The sequence below is a fragment of the Leptodactylus fuscus genome, chromosome 1, assembly GCF_031893055.1.
Source record: "Leptodactylus fuscus isolate aLepFus1 chromosome 1, aLepFus1.hap2, whole genome shotgun sequence".
Lineage (NCBI taxonomy): Eukaryota > Metazoa > Chordata > Amphibia > Anura > Leptodactylidae > Leptodactylus > Leptodactylus fuscus.
Genome location: NC_134265.1, coordinates 332,266,721 through 332,281,839, shown reverse-complemented (window position 1 = coordinate 332,281,839; position 15,119 = coordinate 332,266,721).

The following is a 15,119-nucleotide window of genomic DNA, read 5'->3' as shown; positions in this document are numbered from 1 at the left end:
CAGATTCATGTCCCCCATCTCTGCCCCAATGCCATGCCGTCCTCTCCTTCATCTGCCCCCAGATTCACGTTCCACCTCCACATTAAACTTACCTTCTCCTCCGCTCCCTCGCCGCCTCTCTCGCTGACACATGCGGCTGAAGGAAGGAGCTGACACAGGTCAGCTCCTCGCTTCGCCGCTGCCCGCCTCTCTCCCTGACACACGCGGCTGAAGCTGCTCGCGTCGCCGCTGCGTCTCTCTCTCGCTGACACATGCGGCTGAAGCGAGGAGCTGACCTGTGTCAGCTCCTCGCTTCGCTGCAGCCGCCGGCTCCTGGCGTGTACATCGCGTCTACAAGCCAGGAGCCGGCGGCAGCAGCGAAGCGAGGAGCTGACACAGGTCAGCTCCTCGCTTCAGCCGCATGTGTCAGCGAGAGAGAGACGCAGCGGCGAAGCGAGCAGCTTCAGCCGCGTGTGTCAGGGAGAGAGGCGGGCAGCGGCGAAGTGAGGAGCTGACCTGTGTCAGCTCCTTCCTTCAGCCGCATGTGTGTTCAACTCAGATCTGCGTCCTCTGGACGCAGATCTGAGTTGAAATCGGGACATACCTCCCTCCAACCGGGACCGCGGGACATGTCACCCAAATCGGGACTGTCCCGCGGAAATCGGGACGGTTGGGAGGTATGCAAGTGCACCATTGGCCCTATGGTTAAAGCAGGCCTGGCATAGCTGAAGACCATATGCTTGACTGTATGAATTGTATAGGTGATATCCACTAGAAGATATAGTACACCTCTTGATCTAGTACCCTCTCTGCAGTAATAAGGGGCATGAACCCCAAAACAGATGTCAGCTTATATATCCCAAGTCATGTCAGAAGGATTCCTGAAGGTTAGGCATTCATTTATAGGGAGCTACCTTCCAATGGATGATGCTAGAGGTAGTTATCCTTTTTCCCACATTTCCGTACCTATTCTAAGAATTCCGAGGGGTGCATGCATAGCTTTTAGGTGTCCCTACACTTGTATGGAGGTGATCTCCATAAGGAGACGTAGTACCTTTCTGAAGTCTAAGAATGTACATGTCCCATATTAATCTTCCTTGGTGTAGATACCGCGTCCTCATGGATAACATCCGAGCCATATTGCAGTAGAAGAACAAACGTGACAGAGAAACAGAAACCACATGCTTCATGTTGTCAGCTAGCAGGCTTCTTGGCAAGCATGAGCTGAATCTTCTGCTGCCGCTAAATGAGCAATGAGTACTGGTCTCCTACTGGTAATGTATATTGTATGCCCTGGTGCATAAACTGAATGGAGGGGATTCCAGGAAAAAGTCATTACACAGAATGGAAAAGTCGCTGTCAAGGGGCTGCAGGCTGCAGCGGACTGAATAATGGGAAGTACAAGGGGGAAAATGATATCTGAGAAGGAGGTTTACTGTACGATAATGGGGAATTTATCAAGACTGGCGTTTCTTAAGGGGAGTTCACACGGAGTAACGTGCTGCGTGATGTGGCACGTATACGCCGTGTGATACTTTGCGGGCCGTATACGCTCCCATTGATTTTAATGGGAGCCGGGATCGTATACGTGGTGCTATTTTGCGGCCATGATTTTGAGCATAGCTGTATCCATTAGATCCTGCACGTTACATCTTGGCATAGTTGTCAGGATGGATGCAGTTAACAATCCGATGGAAGGTGAGGCGCCTGCCGTCCCATATGCAAACCCGGTATGGTGGTGGATCACTTACTTTGCTTGTTGCCTAAATTCTCCTCCTAGCTGGCCTGTGTAGCATCAAGACCAAGACCACATTTAGTTTTATTCACTAGTGGTCACTCACATATGCGCCACTTATGTAACTACAGAAAGCTGAAGCTCCTGCCCCGCCACCTACCATGTCCTATTTATACAGCTCCTTATGTCACAGAGGGTCCCTTAGGCTCCCTCAGGAATGAAGGCACAACTGCGATCTCTACCTCTACACCCCTATAGCTATGCCTCAGGGGGTTCCAGATTACAATGTAAAATCCCTCTTAGTTCTAAAACTAGAAGTCATGAACATGGGGATGCGAGCGTGGTCACTACCGCCTGGTGACAAGGCGGCCTCATACTTTGCGACTGAGGAGCTTAGACAGCAGAAAAAAGTCATAAAATATAAGATGACAGTGACAGTAATTTCCTAACTACTAAAAGCTCAAACATCAGATCGCCGCAGCTGAATAAGCACAATATCTCCAGCGGATAAATTGGGACATGTGTAGCTAAGGGATCTTGGTGCCGAACTGACATCTGAAAGCCAAGCAAAAATGTTTATTACTTTGGTTGTGGGATTGGTGTCAGTACGGAGCGCTCTCCATGGTGGAACGTGCTAGTAATTCCATAGTGCCCTTCCATGCTCACCCTATAAAGCAGTGTGCGCCAGTATGTGGCACCATACAAACCACCAACCAAAATCCAATGGTGTATGCACAGCAAAAATGACTCCTCCAGACAGCTTTTGGTCATTTCCAACCATCCTTTGTGGCTACCCAAGTCCATCTGAACCAAGGACCTGCCACATAGCCTTTGTCCCTACATTCTCTGTGGTTAGATTGTCATGACTAGGGTTGACCCAACACTTTTGTGGTTTCGCGAACAAAACACACTATTATACTTTGGGTCTCCTCAGTGGAGGCCCAGGGAAGGTGAGTAAAAATAACAAACACTTATACGCACCTTAGCTCTCCTCTCCTGGACATCCGGTGGCTCCCTGGTGTCTTGATGTCATATGTCCCAGAGTCACCGCTGTACGAAGTGATGCGGATAGAACCAGATTTAACTCAAATTTTTTCCAAAAGTTTTAGTTTTAACCTGAACCCAACACTTTTGTGGTTTGGCACCCAAGAAACACTATTATAGTCTGAGTCTCCTAAGACCCCAGAGTATAAGAAGTGGAGGCCCAGGGGAGGTGAGTAAAAATTACAAACACTTATACTCACCTTACCTCTCCTGGGCATCCGGTGGTTCCCTGGCATCCTCTTTAGGACTCTGGCTGATGTCATTCGCCCCATAGTCACTGCTGAGGCCCAATCACAAGACATCATGACTGGGTCAAAGTGAGGATGTCCGGGAGAAGTGAGGCAAGGTGACCGTATCTGTTTGTGATTGTTACTCACCTCTCCTGGGCCTCCACTTATTCTACTCAGGGCGCCTGCCAGATTTATTTTAAATAAGATGCACCCTCTCCTGTGACAGGAGATATATAGATCGGAGTTATATCATAGAGTATCAGCTTAAATCTCCCCCCCCCCATGTGTATGACGTTTACTCCATATAAAACATACATGACAACCTGACAAGGGAGGAGAAGTTAGGGCTTAAAGGCGTAACTTATCACTCCTAGGCCGCAGCCTGCCATGTGTCATTATAATACTGGTGTATCCTTATGTGGCTTTCAGACCCACAAAGGCACCAAGGCCCGAGTACAATTACTATCCCTGATAAATGGGGTGATGTATATTGCCATAACCCCTAAGCCCAAGATAAGGGCAGCACAATACTTCATCCATAGTGGTTTCCCTCACTGAGGGTCTCCGTCTACTAAGTGCTGGAGGGTAAGACTACATTGAGACAACCATGATGTAAAATGGCCATGAAAAACTTCCATTTTTCATGATCGCCTTCAACCCAAGGGGAGCCAAATGGGAAAAATAGGAAATGACCTATATAGTCACTATATAGTCACAGTCCTTGACAATGGACCATCAAAATAACGGTAATGCAAATAGCCCCCATTCAATGACATTGAATTTAATGCTTCCATATGGTGTCCTTTAAAAAAACAGACATCACACGGCCATTAATCCCTGGCTTGTCATTTTCATTGCCATGTGACTGTAAATAAAGTTATGACTATTTGACACAGAATTACAATGTTTTATGCATTTATTCTGCACTCTAATTGGCATCAATGGAGGCGAGTCAGAGGAATAGCTGAGAGAAGGTCACAGGACTCCATGCTCTTCTTGTACGAGAGTTTCCCAAAAAACAGACTTGTACTAGGAGACATTTATGACATAAGCTGTAGGATATGGGAATATTATATTAGACTAAGGCCCCATATAGTCTATTGGACTACACACTGCGGGGAAAAACAATGCGGAAACGCGTTGTGGTCGAGATTTTTTTTTTTTACTTTTTGTTGTAAGTGCTCAATCATTGAAAAGTCAGTGGTCTAAATAATGTTATTAATTGTGCAAAGAAATTAAAATTTTGTAACATGTTGTTTTCATTTATCATTTACCACAATATTTTGTCTATTTTTAGGGTCAGTTTCCAATTCTACATGACCTTATACCAAATTAACCAAATGCCAAATTTATCCAGTAGATGGCGCCCTAACCTATTCTGTTTTCTGCTTATGATTGTGCAGACGCTGCAAATGTTCATTCCCTTGTGCTAGAAGAGTCTGTTCACACCAGACATTACTAGATATTATTAAGGCTTTGCGCAGGTTTTGTCGCTGCACTTTTGCGCTTACAACGCTGTGTTAGGTCTTTTGGTATATAGTGATGGCTGGGTGTTGATCAACCAGAAATATACTGGAGTTAGAATTGACTTGTTTCTGGATCTGTAATTTCGGATACTATACAAACCCATTCACTTCCAATGACTTCATACAGAGGTCCATAGTTTTTACAGATTAGTATCCTGTTCAAGTCCATATTTGCGATATGGACTTGCCTATATTTGTATGGGTTCATGCAAGTCTTTTTGCCGATTAGTGATTATGGATGATATACCGATATAATATGGACATGTTGTTTTTTTGGAATAGGAATCAGTTTTTGTGGACAGGAAAAAAACACTATGATCGTGTGCATGCTACATTTACACGTTCAGGCCCCCTGCGCATGAGCAATCCAGACCGGATTATTGGCCTGACTTCCCAGGTCAGAACACAAGATTCTTTGCATCATAGAGACCTATAGGGAGTCCTTGCCTCGCTGTAGCTTTACAGAGCCCATACATATGACCAAAGGTGCATCCCACGTGGGGCTGAATTTGCAGCGAAATGCACTCAGGTGACACAGTGACATCTCACTACATTCCGGGATGCATTCACATCATTGGAACGAAACATATTAAAAGTCCCTATTGATGTGAATGTATCACAGAATTTTAGCTTTTTTTAGCCCAGAATTCTTGATCACAGGTCATATGATTTTTTTTTTTTTTTTTTCTAAATGTAGATTGTGAGCCCCACATAGAGCTCACAATGTACATTTTCCCCTATCAGTATGTCTTTTGGAATATGGGATGCAAACACGGGGAGAACATACAAACTCCTTGCAGATGTTTTTTTTTCCCTTGGTGGGATTTGAACACCAGGGCTCCAGCGCTGCAAGGCTGCAGTGCTAACCACTGAGCCACCGTGTGGCCCCAGGTCATATGATTTTTTTACCAAAAAATTTATTAAAAAAAAAGGTAAAAAAAAAAAAAAATCTAATTAAAGGGGAAGAAAGTCTATTTGTATAGAATATATAGGAATATTACACAAGCACATAGGCTTTAATGCCACCCTACGAATAACATATCCATTGACAATGGTTGTCTAGAATATTGGCATGTGTCTAGATTACGGCATAACATAAATAGGCTTGTATGGTAGGCTGTGAAAACGTGTAGTCAAAAAATTCCTAGAAAGGAGAGACAACACAATGCCATACAAAGAGCTCACTATTTCCACCATGTACGTGCTTCCCTCCAGTGCTAGAGAGACACTGAACGCTCATTTATAGGGTACACGTATGGCGTGCATTGATGGCATCTCAATGGTGACTTATTACACAGCGAGGGGCGGTACTGGGCGTTTTCTGAATGGACGTCTCATAGTCATGTGTAGTGTCTTGTTTCCATCCAAACTGCAAAGGGCATAAAGATCTTCCCAGAAAATAACCCACTAATGTCAGCGGGTTTACATCGAGGTTACTAATGGAAAAGCTCGCGAGTCAAACCAGGATTTCTGGCCATGTCTTTAGATAGATCTTGTGTAAACTGTTACTTGATAGTAGTATTATTTCAGCAGTGTATGGCGGTATTATTGAAACATTGAAAGGTAGTTTTATTCTGGCACTGAATTTCAGTATTGTGTGAAAAATATATGGCAGATTATGAGGGGGCTACGTATGGCACTAGGATTTGAATACAGTACGGTATTATTTAGGCATTTTATGGCGGTACTATATTTTATACTTATATATACAGCTATAGCTGGAGGATACTTTGTTGGATACAGTTGCATCATTGTTATATTTGTGATATACAGTAGTTTGGTCTAAGATAAATTTTGGGATCTGGGGTCTTAATTAATTTAGGGGTCTGTTTGAGGTTTGAAATTTATTTTGGAGTCTAAATAACTCAAGGGTTTGGTCAGGGGTGTAAAATAAGCTTGGAGTCTCTGTTATAGGTTCTAATTTAGGGGTCTAGTCTGTGGTCAATTTAAGGGATTTGGGATCTGCATTAATTTAGGGGTCTAATTCAGGGTGCAAACATGTTTTGGGGTCTCATTAATTCATCCATCTGATGTTGGGTGCAAATTTTGGATTCTGATATGAAGTCTGATTAATTTAGGATGCAATGTCTAATTTAATTTGGGGGTCAGGATCTGAATTAAGTTCGGAGTCGTATTGTGGGTCAGAATTTGTTTTGAGGGTCTGATTGATTTAGGGATCTGGTTAGGGGTGTGAATTAATTGTGTGGCCTCATATGGTGCTTAATGAATTTAGGGGTCCGGTTTGATGTCTGAGTTAACTTTGGGGTCTGGATCCAAATTAATTTAGGGGTCTGGTTTGATGTCTGATTTAACTTTGGGGTCTGGATCCAAATAAATTTAGGGGTCCGGTTTGATGTCTGATTTGACTTTGGGGTCTGGATCCAAATTAATTTAGGGGTCCGGTTTGATGTCTGATTTAACTTTGGGGTCTGGATCCAAATGAATTTAGGGGTCACATTTTAGGTCTGAATTAATTTAGGACTCCTTATAAACAGGGCTCAGGTTTGATGTCTGAGTTAATTTTGGGGTCTGCATCTTGAATGAATTTAGGGGTCTGGTTTTGGGTCTGAATTAATTTCGGGCTCTGATTAATTTAAGGGGTCTCGTGTCTGCATTTATTTTGGGTCTACAGTCTATGATGTCTAAACATAGTTGTACTTGAAAACAGAGATAATAGGGGATAATATGTTGTTAGTGATTCTGCAGAGACCCCGTGTGACAGCGAGAAAGCAGGTAAGCAATTATTGGCCAGCCTTCGGCATATTAACAATTCACATTGTGTTCCTGCATTAATCATGGGCATGAGTGAATATTATTTTAGCACTGCTCACTTTGCCAGCTCTTCTGGTACAGCGCCCCTCGCCTGTGATTAATTACTAACAGGATATTTGGAGCACAGGCTAAACCCTGTTAAATGGAAGACCAAATCCAGAGGCCACAGCTGAAGTTTCACTGAGATCTAATGTAATTCAGCAAATGTATTGCCAAGCTGCAATTAGGCTGTAGGAAAAGCTATGGAAATACAAATGACTACATTTAGCCAATTTCACTCTCCCATCCCAAGGGGGCGCTAGTGTGAACACGTCCTTAAATTGAGTGAAAACTGTTCTGCAATGACCGTAAACTTTTTTTTTTTTTCATTTTAATGCAGAGATTAATTATTGCATAATGAAGTATTTTGTGACTATTTATACCCTGTCTATTATAACATCTGCTTGCTGCCAGTGAATAGACACATTCATGTTACCTCCAGAGGACAAACACTCATGTCACACTGACACAGACACACGCCTCTGCGCCCCGCTCGCCACTTTAGACAGTGGGCAGAAATCCTAATACTATGTCCCCGGCCTCCTCGAAGATCAGACCATATATACATCATCGTAAATTTATTGGCGCTGCAATGCTGAATGGCAAAGGCATATTTGGAAAGTGTATAACGTACTACAAGGCACTGGTATTACTTTGATTGTAATTTTTCTGCTGACAGACTCTTGAGATGGGCAAACTACTTCAGCACAAGCCAGGTTTGACCCAAGTTGTTCAGTTTTTAACATAAGGCCACAAACTAAACAAATCCATCGTGGCTTCCATGCAGTAAATTATTATACTCTGGTGTCTCTTCCCTCTTTTGGGCCACCTTGGTCTCTCCTGGTGACATCATGCACCTAGGGTCACAGCGGAGGCCTGTGCTGTACCACTGCAGTGACATGGGCATGCTGAGTATCATGGCATCAGGACACTCGCCGGCCCCAGGTCACCACTGAAGCCCAATCACTAGCCTCAGCAGTGACCTCGGGCACATGACATCACCAGGAGAGCCCCAGATGTCGCAAGGAGGCCAAAAAGAGGTAATGGCTGATGAGTATGAATGTTTAGGGGATTTTTTACATCTCCCCTGGCCTCCAACTATTATACTCCGAGTATAATAATTTCACTTCCAGTTCTATCCGAACTTATTCAATCTGAAGCGAATCAGGTACACGAGGCACCCAAAACCAAACAAGTCTTTTCTCAGACTCCATTTAAAGTTTAGCAACTTACTAATAAAGGCAGTAGGCCAAAGATTTTCCCAACCCCTCAGTTAGCCCCCACCGTTCCTGAATAATCAGTGCTGTTAGTTTCAGAATACAATATGCTAATTAGGCTATACTGTCAAATGGGTGGTGTCAGACAGGCAAGGGGGCGTGTTTCTGAGGTCCATGATACTGTCATGTCAAGAGAGGACATGAGTTTAGAATCACACTCCCTTGTGTGTCTGACCACCAACATGACAGTACAGAGCCACGAACTGGACTGATTTCTCAGGAACGGTGGGGGCTAGGAGCAAAATTCCAACTGTTCTGGAATTAAATAATGCAAGGAGTTGGTGGAGGAGGGGAAAAGTCCTCCTTAAATACTGAGAAATGATGGGGTGAAGGAAGTTGAGTCGGGAGTCATATTTTAGATGCTGTCTATAATCTGGTAAATTGAAAGCTTTTTGTGTTCCCTGAAATTTCAGCGGCCATAGACAAGGTCATATATGAATATGGAATATGGGCGGATTTTACTGAATCTGTAACAAAATCAGCATGTCTAACACCGAGATTTTCCTAGAGATTTCACCCCTCTGTATAGAAAAGGATGGAATTCACGGTGAAACTCTGCAGCAGAAATTAACATATCTGCACCGCAGGTCAATGTCAGCATGCAAAATCTCTGCTGTGCGTAGATAAAATTTATTAACTTGTCATATACCTGGTGAGAATGTAATATGCTGTTCTACATGTCGGAAAGAAAAATCTGCAACAAATGATCTACATGTGTGTTGGTGACCTTATAGCGGCAGTGTAGCTGTCAGTGGCTGTCAATGCCAAGGGCCCTGTGGCTGTCACTGTTACAAGGGCACAGTGGTTATCATTGATATGGGGACAACATAACTGGCACCGCTGTAGGGTACTGAGACTGAACATAGGATGGCACTATTACAACATGGGGGAAAATTTAGTAAATCTTGGGTTCGCTGGTCCCAGCATGCCTTGCAGTGCACAAACTGGAACCAGTTTTACAACACTGACCGTGGGAATCGCGGAGCTGCTGTATACAGTATACAGTATGTAAATGCTATGTGCAACCTTACCAGTCATGTTACTATTTAACGTGGTAACTTTCCACGAGGCTTCACCTGTATGAGAAGGTCTGGACCTAATGGTTAATATTTAACCTGACGTCCGGCATGTCTTACTAGGCTGTGTTATGACATTGCCGGAGACAAATCAAGCATCTGCATAAAGATCAGCGGAGCTGTACTCCAGATGGTGCTGCCTAGGGCGTCGTGTTATAGAAAAATATACCCTACATTTGGAAGATGAGCTAAACAGTTGTGAACCCAATGGATTGTGTTGCTCTGCAGGGGGCGACAATGAGCACATGGTAAAAGTCTGTGGTAAATAACCGTATATTTGGGTGAAACGTATGTGTCGCCTTGGTGACAGACTACAAACAAACCCTGAGTAGTCTGTTGCTGTTGTCAAACACCTATAAATCTGCCTGCTACATCTGGCTGTCCTAACAAATGTAGTATAGGGTCAGGGGATAATCCTACACATTAGGGAGAGTGTGTGCCTACAAAGGCGTATGGAGACTTACAAGTCATTCCTGCTCCGCTAGGGATTCTGGGTAAAAAAATATGCAAATCTATTCTCCAGGATGTAATTAGGAGAACAGTGCCTCTGTATGTCGCCCTCTAGAAGGCAGCCCCCTTAACATCATACATGACTCAGTTAATAAGCCTACCATAAGTACAACCATGGTGCGGGTTTATTGCCAAAATAGTATTTCTATTCCAAAAGGAACAGATTCCCAGCTATGGACAGTGCTGTTTCGGTCTTTTGGACCTCCTCAGGATAGCGCAGGGATACTAATTTGGCAGAGTGAGAAACTATAGACCAGGGTCAGGGGATAATCATACACATTAGGGAGAGTGTGTGCCTACATAAGTGTACGGAGACTTACAAGTTATTCCTGCTAGGCAGGGTAAGTTTCTGTCCAAGTGTAGTAGTACATGCAGGCCCTAGGGTGAACTGTGCCAGAACGTGGCCATAGATTTATAGTGGTGGCCATTGTATCAACCCTTGTTACTCCACAATGACCATCCAGAAATATAAATCTAAAAAACGGAGCAGAGAAAGTGTAGCCAGGGTATAGAAATAGTCAATTATATCACTTTTAGGCTAAGGCCCCACATTGCGCAAATGCAGCTTTTTTTGTTGCAGATTTTGTTGCGTTTTTTTTTTTGAGCCAAAGAAGAAGTGGATTGAGCAGAAGGGAGAAGTATAAGAACTCCCTTTATATTTCCCATTCCTTAAGGTTTAACCAGGGGCCACTATCCTGTCTCTCAGAAGCAACTAAAATTTCATATAAGTGTTGACTTTCTTTAAGTACCGTATATACTCGAGTATAAGTCGACCTGAATATAAGCCGAGGCCCCTAATTTCACCACAAAAAACTGGGAAAACTTATTGACTCGAGTATAAGCCGGGGGGAGGGGGGGGAGAGCAGCAGCTACTGGAAAATTTCAAAAATTAAAATGGTCGGAGTTTTTGGGTGCAGTAGTTGCTGGGTGCTGGGGAAGGGGAGGGGGTGTTTTGGTTGTCTGTCTGCCCCTTCCTTGAGCTTGAGGACTGGGGTTTTTTCCCCCACTTGGAATTCAGTCTGGCTGAATGTGGGGGATCTGCAGTGCTCCTATTAACCCCTTCCTGACAGAACAGGAGCACTGCAGATCCCCTATATTCAGTAGACCAGGCACTGTCAGACACAGGGATACTTAATGTGTATGTGTTTCATAGTAATTTTCTACTTTTATATGTATTCTAGGGAAAGGAGGGATTTAGAACTTTTATTTATTTATTTATTTTATATTTTTAAAAACTTTTTTTTCCACTATTTTATGGGAGATTTTTTGATTTTTTTTTTTACTTGACTCGAGTATAAGCCATGGGGGGCTTTTTCAGCACAAAAACTGTGCTGAAAACTAGGCTTATACTCGAGTATATACAGGTATAACTAAAACAAAAACATAGTACAATGATCTGTATTGTCAGCCGTTCGGGATAACATATGGATATTTGGACAGTCATCGAATTGGCTGCCTTGAAGTGTCTGGTGTCAAGAGGGAATGTGCAAACTTGATCTTCCAGACATCAGGCCAGCTGTGAGCCCAGCATGGTCTGTTGACTCAGAAGTAATGGATGATTATCCTGTTACCTCCAGACAACCATGTGTCCGGGGATAATATTACACTGGATATATTTGAACCATTAGTCGCCATTATGTTATGTTAATGTATAAAAATTTACCGCATTTATTACCGAGTCCCAAAAAGTTCACATTCGATTGAATGTACTTAAATATTGGTAATATCCGACATGATCAGAGTATTGGTGGGGTCATAGCGCTTAGCTTGAGCACTGCAGTACCTTCACAGTACACCAGGCACAGCATAAAAAATTGCCTCTGTCTACATTTCAAGCAGAAAAGTTGCAAATTCCATTGTTACTGAGCTCCTCAGGCAAGTAGAACGTCATCGCCTTGGTGGATCACTTGTGTGAAAGGATTCACTTACATGAAGCTCCACTCAATTGGAAAAACTTTGACAAGGTGAGGACCCTCAATACCCTCAATATACTTGGGTAGTGAGGCCTCTATAAGGTATATGCATATGTGTGAGAGTCTGACTGGCATTCTAAAAAGTTCCACAGGTCAACTTGGAGTCCTAAGTCATTGTAAACAGGTTAGACAGGCAAAGGTGAAATAAGGTCAAAGTGTAAGTCCTCTAGCTAGGCTTTCCTACGCTTGCCCTGGGTCATTGGCGCTACCATATTACCCATCACATGAGTCAAGTGAGCTAACAACCCTTCCCATAACTCCCAACCATCCTGGATTCAGTGGGACAGTCCTGGATTACAGGTGCTATCCTGCATGGCAGACAATATGTTCAGCTTCATCTTTGGAAGCGGATTGAATTCTGTACCAATTACCCCCTAAGGCTCCTGTTAGAATCTTGGATGTAGGGACATGTGATGTAGTGATGTCACATCGCATCTGGTCCTCCAAGTCACTGAGAGCTGAGGCTGCAATGAACTAATGGGAAACAGGCGAGGTTTGTATAACTTTTTTTTATTCCACTACGTAAAGGCATCAAGGGGATATTATTCTGTATGGGGGTCACAAGGGAACATTGTAATGTGTGGGAGCCACAAGGAGGGATAATATAATGTTTGGGGTCACAAAGGGTTATTATACTATGTGGGAACCACAAGGAAGACATTATACTGTGTAGGGGGACAAGGGGACATTATAATGTGTGAGGTCCACAAAGAGGGGCATTATAAAGTGCAGGGTCCACAATGTGGCATTATGTGTTGTGACCACAAGAAGGCATTATAATGTGTGAGGGTCACAACAGGACGTTATACTGTGTGGGGGCCAGAAGGAGGAGGCATGATAATGTATGGTCTCCACAATGGGACATTATACTGGGTGGGGCCACTTTAGGAGGACACAAGGGGAACATCATACTTTTTGTGTAGGTGATTTATAGGTATAAAGCTTTTGCCCTTCTTTTTGTCATCTGAAAGTTGGGAGGTATGCCTAGGTGCGCCATACTCCTCTAAGCACCTAATGGCTCATCTTGACTTTTTAGGTGACTGAATAATTGGCCATGGACTACAACAGGCCAACAAGATTGCCTCCAAGTTGAGCTAAGTCATGAAGTGATTTCTTAGCACTGCTGCCACTTTGGTCTAGGGATTGCAGTAGTCATACCCCAGCCAGTTACACATTTATGATGTATCCTGGGGTCAATCTTAGCATTCAGTTCCCTTACAGCACCGCCACAAGCGACACAATTCTAGGAATATGCAGTAAGGTGCAGTATTTACTAACAGCAAGTCTGAGTGCCCTTATATTTTTACACCTAACTATGCTGGAGGAACTAGTTTTCTGTGTGTGCATGAGGCTGGAGCTTGTATTGTAAGCAGCCCGCTCTGTACATAAGACTAATGCCCTAATAACCCAGCAGAACGGGTGACATCAGGACTGTAATGTTTACATAATAGCGGTAGGGAGTACATTGTGTAGTGACAGTCAACAACACAATGCAACTTTCTGTCTCTTCTTGTGCCCCTCTGTTATTAGCTCAAACATGCCCCCTTCTAATTTGCTGAATCCGACGTCACCTATTTACACTATTTGACCTCATGTTGTAATGGTGTCTGCTGGAGGACCAGAGTTGTGTCATTCCAGTGTAAGAAAACTTATAGTGAGTAATGGTTAGAGAACAATATGGAATTGAGGTTGGGGCAGGAAACATTGTACTGTCCTGTCTTGGATTGATTTGATGGGGTTGTAGGATCCTAGCACAAGGGTCAGTGGCATAATGAGCAAAGACTGGGCCCTCTAGCAAACTTTTGACTTTGGGCCCCCCCTTCACGGCATAGCGCCCCCTTTCCTGGCCCCCACACAGTATTACACACACTATAATTTCCCAAAGTGGTCTGCAAACAGTATAATGTCCCATTGTGGCCCCTCCACACAGTATACTGTCCCACTGTGGACAACTTCAAACAGTATAATGTCCCACTGTTGGCCCTGCATACACATTATTATGCCCCATAGTAGCCCCTGCACACAGTATTAAGCCTTAGACAGTGTCTAAAGTACTGGAGGACCCAACACATCCATGGTTCACACGGACAACCCATGGATTGCAATTCTGTATGTACCGTAAGTAATGTAATCATTGTAATCATAATGTAAATCATCATGTAATGCTTTAACCCTCCTGTGGAGGCACTGCAAAAATATTGGACACTTGCTGTAGGGTTACACCATGGATCCAGTCCATCAGTTATTACCAGTGATCAGATTATTGCCAGGGGACCCTTTTATCAAAATTGGAATGTCCAAAGCGGGTATCCCAATCTAATATCCAATTTCTTACACCATGTTTAGATCCTCTCAACATATTCTGTGATATTTGATGGAATCAGAGCAATGGATACAATGGTGGAGCCTGCCAAATCCTACTGTAAGTGAATGAAGTCCATCGAACACTGGTGTTATCCATTCTGCAGCACATATAGAAGCCTTGAACGTGTACACATGTAATAATGCATCTGTCATTGGTCTCGTCAAGTTGCAAGTTACAGTGCAGCGGTAAAATTACAAAAATAACTTTATAGGATTTTTAAAACATTCCACAGAATTTCTGGGGATTAGGACAAAGGTTTAATGGGTCTGTCGTGTGAAGGTTTCCATAGGCCAATAAAGATGTGGATTACTGCAGTGTCTATACAATATTTTCAGTGGTATGGCGATTTATCTAATCGTAAAAGAATTACAAGGGGCATGAACCGACACTTTAAGCGTAGGCGCGGTATTATCTCCTTACGTCATCCATAAGTATATTATTGTATAGTCTTTGTTAACTCTTTGTTTGTCTTCATTTTAGCTCTGATGTTGTATATGACCATAAACGGTATTCCCATCTGTGACCCCATCATCTGGTCATGATGTAAATGTCCAAATGTCATCTATAGGTTCAACAGTCTTTGCTAATTCATT